The sequence below is a fragment of the Muscardinus avellanarius genome (assembly GCF_963383645.1).
Source record: "Muscardinus avellanarius genome assembly, chromosome: X".
Taxonomy (NCBI): Eukaryota; Metazoa; Chordata; class Mammalia; order Rodentia; family Gliridae; genus Muscardinus; species Muscardinus avellanarius.
The window spans coordinates 128,257,149-128,268,749 of record NC_137792.1 but is presented as its reverse complement, the minus strand read 5'-3'; positions in this window follow the sequence as shown (position 1 = coordinate 128,268,749).

Genomic DNA, 11,601 nt, shown 5'->3' with positions numbered 1-11,601 from the left:
TAAGAAAAAAACCTCAATTAACTGGCACAAAAGTTAGTCCTGCAAAGGGGTCTAATTGTATTGAATCAGACTGTGGAACAATTTAGGATCCAGGACATTATCAAAACAATAGAGCAGTGAACAACAACTTTTGAAGCTTAACATTGGGGTATGATCAGGGAAAAGGAGAATAAAATGTATGACTGCTAAAATGTCATGCTAACAATATTTAACTAAATGACTAACAAAACTATTATAATTTCACAGTAGTTAGATATAAGAGCCAAAACTCTGAAACTTAGAGAAATCATGCATGTAAGTTTTCATAACCTTGTATGAGGCAATAGTTTCTTATGTATGTCTCTTAAGTCCAAAAAACAAAACAATAAAGCAAATAATCAGATTTCATCAAAATTAAAATTATTGGTGGTTCAAAGGACAACTTCATGAAAGTAAAAAGACCACATACTGGAGAAAATTTTTTGCAAATTTTATCTGATAAGGAATTTAAGTACAGAATATTAAAATAACTTTTATAATTTAGTGATATAAATATAAATCAATCACAAAATAAGAAAGTATTTTATTAGAGAATATGCAATGGTCAATGCTCCATGATAATTTGCTCAACATCATTAAGAAAGAAATGCAAATAATAAGTACAATAAGACACTCACTTCACACTCCCTAGGATGTTTATAATAAACATTTTTTAAATTTGAACCATTATAAACTACTGATGGGAATTTAAAATAAGACAACTACTTTAGACACAGTCTAGTAGCATTTCAAAGTTTTAACATGAATTTTTCATATGACCAATCAATTTTACTCTTAGATATATATCAAGAGAAGTAAAATCATGTGTACACACAATTATTTATATATATTTATTCATAACAGCATTATTCACAAAACCAAAAAGTAGAAAGAACTAAAATATCAACTAGTGTATGAATAAACAAAATATGATGCATTCTTACAGTGAAAGTATTATTTAGGTAGAAAAAACTAAACTCTTAATATAGGCTGATATGTACTGTTATAGAGATGGACCTTAGAAACATGACACTAATATAAAAGATCGGACTTCCGGGAATATGGCGACTGAGAAAAGCAGGGTTTACCAGTCCTGAAAACACTCAATCTCTATTGCCACAAAATCAGCGCTTTTCATAGCCAGACAACACTACCAGCAGAGAAATAAAAAATGTAAACACAAGGGACAGAGAAAAAGAAGACTAGATATAGCATTTGGAAATATTTTATCCCATTCTATCAGTAACTTTTAATTCTGTTTACATTGTCTTTGGATGTATAATATTTTTTTATTTTTTATGGTTTGTTTGTTTATTCTTTTGTTGCCTGTGCCTTTGGAATCATATCCAAGAAATCATCGCCAATTTCAATTTTGAGAAGTTTTATGACCCTGATTTTCTTCTAAAAGTTTATAGTCTTAAGAGTTACATTTAGGTCTTTTATCTCTTTTGAGTTAATATTTGTATATGGTGTTAGGTAAAGGCCCAATTTTATTCTTTTTCATGTAATTATTTTTCAACAATATGTAGTGAAAAGATCATTATTTCTTTCACCAAATGTTCTTGGAAACCTTGTCAAAAATAACTTGACCATATATGGAAGAAAAAAAAACATATCAAAGTTAATCAGGAAACCAAGCATGGGAAGGAGGGAGGGGGAGGGAAGGGTTAGGGATTGGGTAAGGGCTGATTGGGTGAGTGTGCGTGTATATCTTCACAAGTTTTTTATCCCATTAAGCTGTATGACTACAATGCGCCAATACAAATTTATTTAAAAAATAAAAGATCATTCAATAAAGATTATGTAGGTATGTTTCCATTTATGCAAAATGTCCATAAAAGGCAAACCTACATAGATAAAAATCAAATTAGTAATTGCCTATGACTGGAGGGAGGAAATGTCTGAGGGGTAATAGCTAAATTTGTACAGAGAGAAGAAGGTGGAGAAAATTTTGTTGTTGGGTTTTAAACTCAGATTATACTAAAAATCTATTGTTTTCACACTTTTAATAGTTGAATTGCATATTACGTGAATAATATCTCAATAAAGTCATTAACAAAACAAAGACAAAATAAGCCTTGATTATGGTAATAATATATTCTTATAATATTTCATAATTGAAATGTTTCTGTGTGGTACTGAAACCAGAGTCATTCTACCTCTAAGCTCTAAACTACACAATCCAATCCTATTTTATTATTTTGAAACAGGATCTCGCTATGTTACTGAGGATCTCAGTAATTTGCTGACCGTAGCCTTGAGCATTCAATCTTCCTGTCTCAGCCTCCCAATTACTGGGATTATACTAGTATGCACTACCATGCCTGGCTTCATGATGGAATTTTAAATAATCTAAATACTAATTGAGTATATTTTTATGAAGATAAGTACTTTGTATGTATGTAAATTTATGTGATTTTCTCCATAATTGGAGAAAAAATGAAATCTGCTTTGTGGAAATTATTCTTGAGACAGCTTATAATGTAATAATTTTACTATAGTCAGTATGTGAGAGAATTATATGTTGAATTCTAACTGGTATTCATTAATACCATGGTATATAATTACCTCAGCTATTAGAAGTAGAAATATAAAGCCGGGTGTGATGGCGCACGCTTGTAATCCCAGAATTCGGGAGGCTGAGACGGGAGGATTGCGGTTCGTGGACAGCCTCAGCTATTTAGTGAAGCCCTCTGCAACTCAGTGAGACCCGGTTTCAATATAAAGAATAAAAAATAGGGCAGGGGCTGTATGTAGCTCGAAGGTCAAATGCCCCTGGGTTCCATCCCCCCCCCAAAAAAAAGAGAAGTAGAAATATAAAGTCTATTGGGCTATACACAAATTGTAATCTTAGTTGAAAGTGAAATATGTTTAGTCTCATACCTCCACACTGGAACAAAGGCATTTTGAAAGTTGAGATGTTGAGATTACCTTGAAATATATGTGTACATATATATAATTAGTAGATACAAAGTATTTGTGTTCAAGGTACAGTTATTAACCTTTACACCTTTATTCATTTTCACATAGTAAGACAAATGCTTAAAAGCTCAAAATGAAGAGATTTGATTGTTTGGATAAAAATAGAAACTATGAAATTAACAATCCTGAAAACTAATAGCATGTTTATTTAAAGAAATTGCAACCTTTCAGCTCTGCTAATTTTGTTTTCCAATGTTAGCCCAGCTACCCTGGTACCCTGGAGAGACTTTTAAAAGTATTTTCCAGAAGCAATCGGCTCTTAATCAATGTTTCAGGTCAGTTAATGTTTTTGTACTTTTCAAATAACAGTACACTGCATGATTTGGCACCAAAACAAAACTTACTTTGGGATGCTCCTTTCCTTTAATTAATCACTTTTCACTTAAAGTCTACCTTAGAAAAGTATATATATATATATATATATATATATATATATATATATATATATAATCTGTATATATGACTAGCTTAGGTTGTTCAGGTTTTCACTTTTAAAGTCTCTTTCTCTTATCAATTTATTTTGTATTTTCAAAATGGTTATAATGCCTACAAAAGATAAAGAGGGTGATTAAAATGGTAATTCCCAAAAATGGTGTGTTTCTGTTTTCTTTATATTCTACAAAATTTAAAATGCTCTATTTGAATGTATCTCATAAATTTGTTCCAACATTTGACCTAATGTATAAGGACTAAGAAAGAGGAAGTGAGAATAATTTAGTTAATTAATTAATATGTTTATTTATGGCACTGGGCATTGAATCTACCTCTGAGGTACATCTCTAGCTGTATTTTATTTTTATTCTGAAACAGGACCTCACTAGATTGATGAGTGTCTCCCTACTTGCTGATGCTGTTCGTGAACCTGTTATCTTCCTGTCTCAGCCTCCCAAATACTGAGGTTACAGGCTTGTGACACAACACCCAGATGAGAATATCTTTAAATACTTGCATTTTAATGTAAATGTAAAATACTTATGAGAAATGAAACATCTACTCTCTTCCATCTAACATTTAGTATATAACTTGCTCAGAATCTTTTGCTGGCCATCATGACTATACACATATCTGAAATGCTTTCTTCTTTTAGAATAGACTAGAAAACTGCCTCTAAGCTATCAAGTAATTCACTGATAAATTGCTGATATGTTTTACAGTGTATCAGAAGTGATTTTTCTTCTCAACGAATTGTCAAATTACCTATTTTGGCATTTTGTAGATTCAGATACCTATATATTCATATATACACTTATACATGCATATATAATTTGTATTATTCCTAGACCCTCTGTTGCCCATGCACCATGTCACTCTTCACACCTTCCATATTCTTGAATATGATTTTTTTCAAATTAATCAACCTTGTGTACATAATATTGCTTAAAACTTCGCACAGATTATAAACAGCATTGAAGAAAATTACAGACCAAGGTTCAGCAAGAAAGAAGCATGCTTTTGCTGATCCTTTCATTTTAGCATAATTATGTTTCTTATATTACTTCTAAAGTTTAGATGGAAATATTTGAGGTTTGGAAATGTTGACTGACTTATGCCAGATTACCTAGTAAGTTAATGTTGGGCCTAAGTTTAGGGTGCTCTGTAAAATAGTTGAGTCAAGAGGTCCATTTTCTAGAATTAGGAAATTTCTGTCTCCGGCAGTCTCCCAAATGTCACTTTGGAGACTACTGTAGGGATGGTATACTTAGCTAATGCTGAAGACATCATATATCTAAACAACATTTTATTTAATGCACTGATAATGCTTTTAGGCATAAAGTTCATATTAAAACTGCAATAACCAAAAGTCTGAATGATACACTGTAATGGATGCCCTTTGGTACACTTGTATTACATTTTCTTTGTCCATCTCTGATTTTCAGCTTCAGTTTCAGCTTCAGCTTCATTGGGACTTCCAAGTTTTCTCCTCTCAAGCTAACTTTTATCATCTCTAAATTTTAGCTTTTGATTTTGTGTTTTTCTCCACAGCAAGTTCTCTGAATTCACAAGGGGAAAAGACACTTCTACATCATTTGGTTCAACTTCTATCATGTAGTTACCTTTGTGATTTCTAACCATCACACAACAATGCTTGGTACAAATTCAAAATATTATACAGTGAGAGTTAAGAATTTATTGAAGATATTTAAAAATCATGATGCATAGAGAAGAAATATATGTACTCTCCAATCATTTCATTTTTGGATAATTATGTTTATGGTTTTACCCCTGAATTTTATGAATGGAAAAAGTTGGGCCTCAGAAATTGTGAATGATGGGTAGCCGGTAAATTAGTAAGTTATGTGTGGAACCAAAATTATAAATAAGTCTCTTGATTCCAGGTTAACATTTATTTACTTATTTCAATGTATTTGAAAATACATCATGTACATTAGAATTACTCATTCAGTTGTTTGTTTATAAAAGTCCAGATGATAGGTGCATTCCGGCTCTTTCCTTATATTTCTGCCTCACATGTTTGAACCAAAAATGTCAGGAGATTTTGAGTTTCACAACATTCTAAGGAGAAAAACGGGATAACTTCTGATTGACCCAACTTAAATCATGTATTTACCTTTGTATCAATTAACTGGGAGACAGAACAAAAGATATTTTCATATATAAAGAACATCCTCAGTTGGGCTCAGTGGTGCACACCTGTAATCCCAGTATTTAGGAGACTGAGACAGGCTGATTGGAGGTTCAAAGCCAGCCTCATCAACTTAGTGAGGCTCTCAGAAAATAATCAAAACTCTGTTTCCAAATGTAAAAATAAAATAGGGCTAGGAGTGTAGCTTGGAGATAGAATGCCCTGGGTTCAATCCACAATACCATACACAAAAAGAAAAATAAAATAAAAGAGAAATAAAATATTCTACCAAAGCCAAGGATAGAAAAGTATGTCATTTAGGAGGAAGGAGGAGTTTATTTTAAAAAGAATGAAAAATGTATTCAGGTAGAAAATAATGAAAAAGGGTTTAAAATGGATCATAATGGGCTCTATATGTGAGACTCCTTAATTTGAACTTTACTCAGTAGATAAAGGGAAATCATTGAAGAATTTTGAGAATCAAGCATCATGTGGGAGTTAAGTTTCATCTTCCTTCAGTAAGAGAAGTGAGTTCAAGTGATAATGAACCTGAATAGTGTTTTTCAAACTCGCATATACCTAAGAAATATTCAAACTGCTAGTTTAAAAATGCATATTCAAAGCTGGGCGTGGTGGGGCACGCTTGTAATCCCCGCAGAGCCAGGAGGATTGCACTGGTTCGGAGCCAGCCTCACTGGCTTAAGAGACCCTGTTACCAAATTTAAAAATATAAAATTGGTCTGGGAGTGTAGCCCGGAGGTAGAAGGGCTTCCAGGAACCCCAGTATCACCAAAAATGAAGAAGAAGAAGGAGAAGAAGGAGGAGGAGGAGGAGGAGGAGGAGGAGGAGGAGGAGGAGGAGGAGGAGGAGGAGGAGGAGGAGGAGGAGGAGTCTGATTTCAGTTCCTTAGGAAAGATACCCAGGAGTATATAGCTGGATCATATGGTAGATTCATTCTCAGTTTTCTAGAAAATCTCTATATTGATCTATATAGTAGCTGTGCTAAATTGTAATCTCAAACAGTATAGAAGAATTCCTATTTCCTCACATCCTTACAAGAATTTATTGTTGTTTGACTTCTTAATGATTTTCATTTTAATTGGGGTTAGATGGAATCTCAGTGTAATTTTGATTTACATCTTCCTGATTGCTAATGATGTTAAACACTTTTTCTTGTTTTTATTGGTCATTTTTATTTCTTATTTTGTGAAGTATTCAGTTCAATTGCCCTATTCTTGATTGGATTATTTGGATTTTTTGTGTCAAATGTTTTCAGTACTTTGTTTATTCTAGCTAGATATTAGTCCTCTATTACAGTAATATCTGGCAATGATCTTCTCCCATTCTGTAGGCTCTCCTTTAGACTCTCAGTTGCCTTTGATGCACATAAACTTTGTAGTTTAATGCCACCCCATTTATTAATTCTTGTTTTAATTTCTTGAGCTTTAGGGGTCTTATTGAAGAAGTTTCTGCCTCTGTGTATATGTTAGAGTATTGGACCTATGCTCTCTTCTAGTAAATTCAAAGTCTCATGTCTAATTTTTAGGTGTTTTATTAATCTTGAATTGACTCTTGTGCAGGGTAAAAGGAATTTAATTTCATTTTTCTATAAATGATAACCAATTTTTCCAATATCATTTATTGAAAAGGCTGTCCTTTCTCAAATGTATACATCCAGTACCTCTGTCAAAAATCAATTGGCAAGCCAGGTGTAGATGCACATACTTGTAATCCCAGTACTTGGGAGGCTGAGACAGGAGGATCACAGGTTTGTGGGGACCCTCAGCATTGTGAGTCCCTTTGCAACTTAGTAAGACTCTGTTTCAAAATAAAAAATAAAATAGGGCTGCGAGAGTTGCTCAAAGCAGAAAGTTCCAGGGTTCAATCCCCAGTACTATAAAGATAAAAGAAAGAAAATTCATTGACTATAAGTGTGTGGACTTGTTTCTTTATCTTCTATTCTGCTCCATTTGTCTATGACCAGTGTCATATTCATGCCTAAACCAATTATCGATCTCTCAAGAAACAAAATTAAAGACCAATAACTTTGATGACCATAGATGGAAAAATTCTAAATAAAATATTAGTGATACGTGTCCAAAACCATATCAAGAAAATTGTACACCATTACCAAGTTGGTTTCAATTCAGGGGATACAAGGCTGGTTCAACATATGCAAATCAATAAATGTTATTCACCACATAAATAGAAATAAGAACGAAAATCACATGATCATCTCAAAAGATGTTGGCAACGCTTTTGATAAAATCCCACACACATTCATTTTAAAATCACTGCAGAAAATTGGCATAGAAGGAACTTACCTCAACATCATTGAGGCAATAGACAAAAAAATCTAAACCTAACATCATTCTGAATGGTAAAAAAAAGACTGTGGAAAATTCCCCTAAAATCAGGAAAAGAATCAAGGATGCCCACTATCACTACTCCCTTTTAATATAGTACTTGAGACTCTTGCCAGAGTGATAAGAGAAGGACATCAAAAGAATAAAATTTGGAAAAGAACTGAATATCTCTATTTGCAGACTATATGATCCTACATTTAGAAGATCCAACACATTCAACCAAAAAACTTATAAAGCTCATCTACAAATTCAGAAAAGTAGCAGGATACAAAATAAAAAATTACTTGCTTTTTGTTTCATTTTAATTTGTCATACTTTTATTGGTGCACTCTAATTATACATCATAGTGAGGTTCAAAGTGAAACACATTCTTGCACATAGCACTTGGTGTAGTATGTGATTTTTAGAAATTTACTCTGCCAAAGTTAGCCAATGGATCCCTGAAAGCAGGGGTGCATCTTCTGCTTTAATTCTCTTCTACATAGAATGCACGTATCACAAGAAAGGTAGAAGGTTGGCTTATGCATGAACAACATGACATTTCTGTTGTCACTGTATTTTCATGATGGTGACCCTGATAGCCTAGTATTAAATATATATTTTCCAATAACTATGAAGAGGAAATATGCAATACATTATATTTTCCTAAGTTTCCTTATCTTACATGCATTTACACATAAAGATCATTCCTGCATTATCCCGGCTCCTTTTCTGTGACATGGTATCTGCTTGTGTGTTGTGCAATGTTTCCCCATGCTTACTTTTCAAGTGGTTTCTCAGAACAGATGTTACCCCAAGTGTACTTTTTTCCTCTTTTACTAGCATTTTTTCTATACAAACAACAGATTGCTTTTTGGCTGTCTGTTAGATTTAAGATGGAAAAAAAATCACTACAGATGTTTTTTTTTTTCTCTCTGAGCCCCAAGATTCTTAGTAAAGATTCATAAAAGAAAATGCATCCTTCTCTTTCCTCCCTGTCTCCATGTCATATTATAAAATTTGGCTTTTAAATATTTTTCATGAAGCCAGGTGTAGTGGCTCACTCTTGTAATCACAGTATTTGGGAGGCTGAGACAGGAGGATTGCACAGGTTCAAAGCCAGCCTCAGCTACTTAGTGAGGCTCTCAGCAACTTAGTGACACACTGTTTCCAAATAGAAATATAAAAATAGGTTTGGGAATGTAGCCTGGAGGTAGAAAGCCCCTGGGTTCCATCTCTAGTACCACAAAAAAAAAAAAATATTTTTCATAGAGTTATCCTATGTAGATTTTTTTCTAAAAAATTACCTTTTTACAGTTTTAACATTAGATAGAAATGTGACACACATAGACTTATGAACAAAACTTGTCTAGGTATAAAATATAATAAATTCATAATATTAGTAATTAATTGGGTGATTAGGAATGCTGTTATTCATCTAAAGTTGCTTTTTTGTTCTTATGAAGGGGGCTTACAGGAGTAGAAATAAAAGTATAGGTATCTTACAATAGTTATAGTAACAATTATTATAATAATAATTATAATAATTATTATGCATTTATCATTATGTATTTTCTTATTGGATCTTATATTTGAATAGCACTTTGTAGCTTACAAACCATTTTGCCTCCATTATCTCACTTTTTCTCCACACAAGCTAATATCGGTGTGTGTGTGTGTGTATGTGTGTGTGTGTGTGTGTGTGTTACATGTTACTGGGGACTGAACCCAGGGACATTCTTCCTCTGAGCTACATCCCCAATTTTCTAGGCTGCTAAGAGTCTAAGTTGCTGAAGCTGTCCTTAAACCTATGATCTTTCTTTCTCAGCCTCCCAAGTAGAGATTATAGGCATGTACCACCCAACTGAGGGGCTTACTCTCCGGCCAATTTCAGTTCTTTATTTTGTCCTGTCCTGTCTTGCTGCTCTGCTCCTTGTATAATTACTTTCAAAGCATTCTCAATTGAATTTAATCGTTTTGTTTAAATATAATTGAAACATGTGTTTTTCCCATTGAAACTGAACAACTTAATTTCTAATAGTATTCATAGAGTTGTATTACTATAAGCCAAATTTAGAACATTTATCATTCTAAAAAGAAACATTATACCTATTATCAGTCACTCCTTTCTCTCCCTTCATCCAGTCCTACCAACTACAGATCTATCTTCTGTCTTTATTAACTTATTCAAGACATTTCATACAAATGAAAATATACAGGGCATTTTGTATGAAACAATCATATAAGTGACCTTTCATGTCTGTCTTTTTGGCTGAGCATATTTTCATATTTCATCCATATCATGGCGTCTATCAATAGTCTCTTCATTTTTATGGCTGAATAATATTTCATTGTTTGTATATAGCATTTTTCATTTATTTTCCCATTAGTAGCTATTTGTGTTCTTTTCACCTTTTGATTATTGTGAATATTTGTGTTATAAACATTTAACTTTTATCTTTATCTGGCAAAATGAGTGATATATTCAAAATCCAGCAGAGTTCCGTGCTTGTGGTTCATTGGGGGTATCTGTAAAATGTTGGCTATGACTAAAAGCCTAAAATAAAGATCTTGAATCAGAGAAGTAAAAGTTCAGGTTAGAGTGCTAGAAGGCCATAGAAATCACTTTAAAGATTTGATCTTTTTTCAAAAATAGTTACAATCAGGCTGATACTGTAATTTCATTGAAACTAGAAAAACTACTTCAGTTATAGAGAAAAAGATGGAAAAGAGGCAGGAAGAGTTATCAAGAAACTAATTTGCCATTTCCTTTTAAAAAGAATATTGAAACTACACATTGCTGTTATGTGAAAAGTTTTGTTTCATTTCTGTATGTTACTGAGGGTTATGGTGGTCTCGTGTCCTATGAAGAAATTAATTAAAATGTTCACAAAATATTTCTCTAGCCTACATTGATTGTGATATGTAACCCTTTTTTGCGTTCCAAGTGCTACTTCCTTAGACCTTTTGGACTCTATTATAGTGTCAGAGACAGAAAAAATGTCGGATCTAGTTATCTGATGCCCTCATATTGTAGAATATAAAATGAAGTTCAGATAGACTATTTACTGAAGACCATACAGCTATGCAATTCATGTCTTTTGATTTCCAGTAGAATATTCTTTTCTTTTCACTACAGAAATCTTCTTCCCAACCAAATATCTATCACTCAGCAAGTATTTGGGACCTGAAACTATATGAAGATTGTGAAGAGTATAATTCTATTTTCTTGCCTATAAGAAGCACTGGAAGAAACGAAGTTTATTTCTCTGAGTTCCTAAATAATATTTTAGTGCATAGAATCCTTATACTTATGATACAGTATAAAGTCTAGCATGATTTAAACTTTCAGCCTGAGGCAGGGCATCTCCTGAAATTCCTGCCTCATACCTTTTTTGTAATGTATATATTGTGTCATTCACAATTCTCGGCACATAGTAAGTATACAATAATTTTAGAAAAGAAAATATATTCGGTTAAGGCTAAATAGGGTGTCAGAGAAAAAGAGAACAATATGGGCTAGAATCACCAGACAGTCACTCTTGGAGGTAAGGACATTTCAAATTGGGCTTTGACAAATGGGAAAACACTTTTCCCCTTTCTAGGGTTATCAGGTTGTATAAAGTTACATGTAGCAAAGAAGTCTGGGGTCATCTGTTAGCAATTGTTCTT